Below are 6,000 nucleotides of genomic sequence, written 5' to 3'. Positions count from 1 at the left end.
CCAGTACTAGGGAGGCTGAGGCAGGAGGACCATAAATTCTAGGCTAGCTTGAGCTAGCTTCCTAGTAAGTTTGCGGCTAGCTGGGCTATCAGATGAGATCATCTCAGAAAAAAAAAAGTGAAGGCATTTGTGGTTCCACATAGAGATGGAGACCAGCAATAGCTGTTGGCTTCCTTCCTATCCACAGAGATGGTACAGAAGATGGGTGGAGGTGGTTGGATTTTCAAATAGCTGCCAGAAACAAATCTTCTGTTTGGGGCATACTAGGAATTTAATCTAGGATGTTGTGTGTGCGAGGCAAGCACTTTGGCCAGTCCTATGGCAACACAATTCTTCTTCTTTGTTTTTTTTTTTCAAGACAGGGTTTCTCTGTGAAACACCCTAGCTACCCTGGAACTTGCTTTGTATAAATAATAAATAAATAAATATTCTGTCTGTGTGTATGCCTGCAGGCCAGAAGAGGGCACCAGACCCCATTACAGATGGTTGTGAGTCACCATGTGGTTGCTGGGAATTGAACTCAGGACCTTTGGTAGAGCAGGCCATGCTCTTAACCTCTGAGCCATCTCTCCAGCCCCTGGGCAACATAATTCTTGATGGTTTGGCCCACACTGGGGGATGAGATGTCCTCTATGTATAGCCAACATTTTTATATTACAACATAATGTTATCATCTGTGTTGGACTGTAATATATGTATCCTGGGATCCCCACAGGTTGTGGGGGGAATCAGACACTGAGAGAACTGTGCTCAGATTTGGATAGAGTTTTTTTCAGTTTGAAGATTTCTGTCTCTTTTTATAATTTTTCTATTTTACGTGTATGAGTGTTTTGTTGCATACATGTATGTGTACCACATGTATGCCTGATAAGGTGAGAAGAGGGTGTTGGATGCCCTGGAACTAGAGTTACAAATGACTGTGAGCCACCATGTGGCACTGGGAATCAAACACAGTCTTCTGCGAGAACAAGCGCTCTTACCCACTGAGCCAACTCTCCAGCCCCCAAAGACTCATGCCAAGTTCAAACAGTTCTAGATCATTATTTCTTCAAGTAGTGCCTTCTCTCTATTCTTTCTTTTTATACTTTATGTCTGAAAATCCCATTGAATGAATGTTGGGATTTCTGGAATCTACTTTCCATTCCCTTTGGGTTCCTTTCCCTTCCGTTCTTTGTTTCTTAGTCTTTTTGTGCTATGCTGAGATACTACTGAACATTTTTTGATGTATATGGGTGTTTTGCCTGCATTTATGTCTATGCATAATGAAGCCACAAGAGGGCATCAGATCCACTGGACCTAGAGTTATAGACAGTTCTGGACTGCCCTGTGGGTCCTGGGATTTGAACCTAGACCCTCATCAAGAGCAGCCAGTAATCTTAACCACTGTGTTATCTATTTCTCCAGGCCCTGACTTTATTTTTAATATTCAGTTAATTTCAGTCAATATGATACCTACTTACTAATACACAATAACTTTGTTCTTATATTCTAAGAAGTTATTTTCTTTTTGAAAAATTTTCATGTAGCCCAGGCTGGCCTCAAATTCACTATGTAGCTGAGAAATATCTGATCCTCCAACCTCCATATCTCACTCTTCTTATATTTTTGGTTGTGAGCCTAGTCTTTAACAGCTGAGCCATCTCTTCAGCCCCATATCTCACTCTTCTTATGGGGTATTGAGGATCAAACCCAGATCTATTGCTGGGAAAGCACTCTTACAAAATGAACTGTATCCTCTGAACAGATACAATTTATCTGTTACACGTCTCTTCCCTTCCCACCCAATCTGCCTTTTAAGTGGTAGTTCATCGTGTCTTTTGCCTTAAATGGCATTTTAATTTTCAGATCTTAAAATATATCTGATTTATTGTTTGTAGCCATTATGTCATGTCAAGAAGTGCTTACACTAAATTATTATATTGTGCTAAATTTATGGCTATGTTTTGTTTTGTTTTATGAGACTTGATCTCACTAAGTAGCCCAAGCTAGCCACATAGACTCACAATTATTCTGCCTCTGCCTCCCCAAGATTGGAATTACAAGCATGCATGTCCACACCCGGCCTGCATCTACTTTTTAACGTACCTTTGGCAGTTAAACCTCTAATTTTTCTTAAATTTATTATTTTTGTCTTGTCGGGTAAGTACTAAATTTTTGTGCATGGACAGGCACTTGTCAATCATGTATCATGAAAGCATCCTTGATGTGGGAGTGTCATATATCAATCTGTTGATTTCATTGTTTAAGCAATAAAGAAACTGCTAGGCCCATTTGATAGGCCCACCCTTAGGTGGGTGGAGTAAACAGAAGGGAATGCCAAGAGGAAGAGGAAGTGAGGTCAGACTCCACAGCTCTGCTCTCCAGAGCAGATGCAGGAGAGACGCCATGCTACCTGCTCCAGGGAAGACGCACACCATGCCCCAGCTCCGACCCAGGATGGACTTAGGCTAGAATCTTCCCGGTAAGCGCACCTAGGGGCGCTACACAGATGATTAGAAATGGGCTAAATTAATATGTGAGAATTAGCCTAGAAGAGAATGGGCCAAGCAGTGTTTAAATGAATACAGTTTGTGTGTAATTATTTCGGGGCATAAGCTAGCCGGGCAGGGCAGATGGCTGGGGTGTTTGGGGACATAGCCCCGCCGCCGCCCCATATTACTACACATCCTCTGCCCACTGTTTGGGAATGGTGGCTTCATGTGTAGTTTGGTCTAGTTCCTACCTTTCTCTTTTGTTTCGCTACCTGACCTGTTTACGTGCATTTCGTTTTTATTGCAGCTATGATGAATTGTCACATATTCAGTGGCCTAAAGAATCACAAATGTATTATCCTACACTTCTTTAGTTCAGAGATCCAGCACAAATCTCCCTGGACTTAAAGCAAGGTAGAGAACTGTGTTGCAAAGAAAACATTCCCTGCCTACCTGCCTTGGCTCCCGACTTTCGTCTTGCTGCTTCAAAGCCAACAACATAACATTTCTTTGGCTTTGTTTCTGTAGTCTTTCTCAGACTATTGTCTACATGCCACTTATAAAGACCACTATGATGACATTGGAACCATGAGGATAAGCCAACATGGTCTCACTATTTTAAGGGTTATATACCTTAATTCCACGTGCAACTTCAGTTTCTCTTCAACATGTTCATGGGTTCTATGAATTAGGATGTAGATGTCTTTGAGGGACCCTTATCTTGCTTAAAACACCACGCTAGCCCATTGACTATTATTTTAAGCTACATTTTCATATTTGTTAGGGCAAATATGCCATATTCAGAAAGGGGCAGGCCTGCCATGAGTATCAACAAAGCATGGCATGTCAAGTTGAGGTAGGACTAAGCTCCTCCCATTGTATTTAGCCTGGGCAAGGCAACCGTATATGGGAAATAGGTTCTCATGTGGTCAGAATGTAAATGAATAAGTTTAATTAATAAAAAAATAAAATTTAAAAATTATATCATATTATCCTCATTTTCAAAAAATCCTGGGCTGTAAAGCAGGGGTGTAGCTCAGTTGGCAGAGAGCTTGCCTACTATGCACAAGGTTCTGGATCTGATGTCCAGCTCTGAATAAGGAAGTTCCTGGCTATTCTTTGTTCTATGTGCATGATACTAGGAACTGAAGCCTCACCAGTACTAGCTGGATGAGCACTCTCCCAGTGAGATCTACCTCCAGATCTTTCTGTTTCTGAAGAGACGGGACTTTTTAGTCTTCACTTAATTGCCTTTAAACTTACTTATGGCCCAGGTAGGCCTTGGGCTTGTGAGGATCAAAGAACAGTGAAGCAAGGAGCACGTCACTGGGCATAGTGGTGCACACCTGAAAACCCAGCACTTGAGAGACTGGGGATGAGTATCAGGAACTCGAGATCACCGTTGCCTACATGGCAAGTTTGAGATCAGCTGAGGCTACATGAGACCCTGTCTCAACTACATAGATAGATAGATAGATAGATAGATAGATAGATAGATAGATAGATAGATAGATAGGTTGGGCATAGTCCCATCACTCAGGTGTATGTAAGATGATCCCTTGAAACCAGGGGTTTGAGATCAACCTCGTTGCTAAAATTCCCTCCCAGAGGAGACATAAACAATGTCTACTCCTTCTCCTAAGGTCTCAGTGACATGAGGCATGATTCATCTCAAGTTCATGCTGGAGAACCAATGAGTTATCGGGCTTCCTTGCAGAACCTAAGTGAGTGGTCACTTACAGGGGTGTGACATTCTTTCCCAAACAAGCCTCACCTGGAAAGCCTTACCCAGCTGGGATGAGGGCTTCCCCAGAGCCACATAGATGGAATCCCCTTCTGGTCTTCCCTGGCTTCTATATACCCCAGGACAGCACAGGGTTGCCAATTCGCTAGGGAGTAGTTGGCTACTCAGAGGTAAACCCAGACACAGACAATTATCATATGTACTCACTCATAAGTGGTTTTTAAACATAAAGCAAAGAAAACCAAGCCTACAAATCACAATCCCAGAGAACTTAGACAACAATGAGGACCCTAAGAGAGACATATATAGATCTAATCTACATGGGAAGTAGAAAGTAGAAAAAGACAAATCTTCTGAGTAAATTTGAGGTTTGGGGACCTTGGGGGGAGGGTTGAACGGGGGAGGGGAAAGACAGGGAGAGGAGCAGAGAAAAATGTAGAGCTCAATAAAAATCAATAAAAAAAAGGGAAAATGTTTTCTTTATGAGTTGCCGTGGTCATTGTGTCTCTTCACAGCAAACTAAAACGCTACCCATCACATGGGGGTACATATTATTTATCAGTAGTGGCCTATGTATGCATAAAGATTGTTGGGAAGGCTTGGGGTGCAGCTTTGATCAAGTATTCACCTAGCAGGTATCAAGCCTTTGGTTTTATTCTCAGCGCAAGAAATATTAAAAATATACATTATCTGGGAGCTTAAATGTTCCCTAGCATCTGAAATTTTCTTCCATAAATATATAAATGTAACAGCCATACCATTTTTATCTCTTTTGACAGCCAATAAGTGTTGTGTAACTCAGGATTATTAACAAAGCTGTGGTGAAATCAGTCCGTACCCATTCATGCTAGCTCCTCCTTGCTCCTTACTCTTGCTTGGACTTGACGTGTCCATATATGCCTCAGGGACTTTGTACCTGCTGTGCCCTCTGCGTGGGAGAGTCTTTGTCAAAACAATCACAAGGCTTACTCTTTCTATCCCAACTAGGATCCCTGGTCCCTGGCCCCTCTTCAGTGAGACCTCCCAGACTGGTTCCTCACACAACTTCAAACATCACATCTGTACTCATTTGCTTCAGTGTTCAAAATGATCTTTATGGGTCTAGGAAGACGACTAAGCACTTAAGAGTACTTGCTGCTCTTGCAGAGGACCTGGGTTTGGTTCCTCGCACCCACATGGCAGCTCACAACCACCTGTAACTCCTGTAACTCCATCCCAGGGGATCCAATGCCCTCTTCTGACTCTACAGTCACAAAGCATGAATATGGTGCACATACATATATGTAGGCACTCATACACACTAAAAATCAATCCTTTTTAGAAAGGCTAGTCATGATAGAATACGCTTTTAACCCCAACACGTGGGAAGCAGAGACAGAGGCAGGTTGATCTCTTTGAGTTCCAGGACTGGTCTACTCAGTAAGTTCCAGGCCAGAAAATACTACGTAATGCAATCCTGTCTCAAATAAAAGAAAAAAAGATGTTTTTCTTCCATTCCACTAAGTCAGCATTAAGCTAATTTTTTTTTCTGGAAAAGACAGATGAGTAAATAACGTAGGCATCGAAGGCCATATGGTCTCCTAAGTAACTCCTTAGTTCTGCACGAACAGCCATGAACAGTCCACAAACACACGCACTGACCGCATTACGGCAGAAATGTACAGGCACTGAAACGTGACTTTCCTTCAGTTTCCAAAGGTCACAAAATAGCTTTCATTTAACATTTATCCATCTGAGATGTGTCCACACACGCATGCACGTGCATATATTTGCATGTGCACAAGT

Source organism: Microtus pennsylvanicus, chromosome X, assembly GCF_037038515.1.
Source record: "Microtus pennsylvanicus isolate mMicPen1 chromosome X, mMicPen1.hap1, whole genome shotgun sequence".
NCBI lineage: Eukaryota > Metazoa > Chordata > Mammalia > Rodentia > Cricetidae > Microtus > Microtus pennsylvanicus.
Note: the sequence above shows the minus strand (reverse complement) of the source record.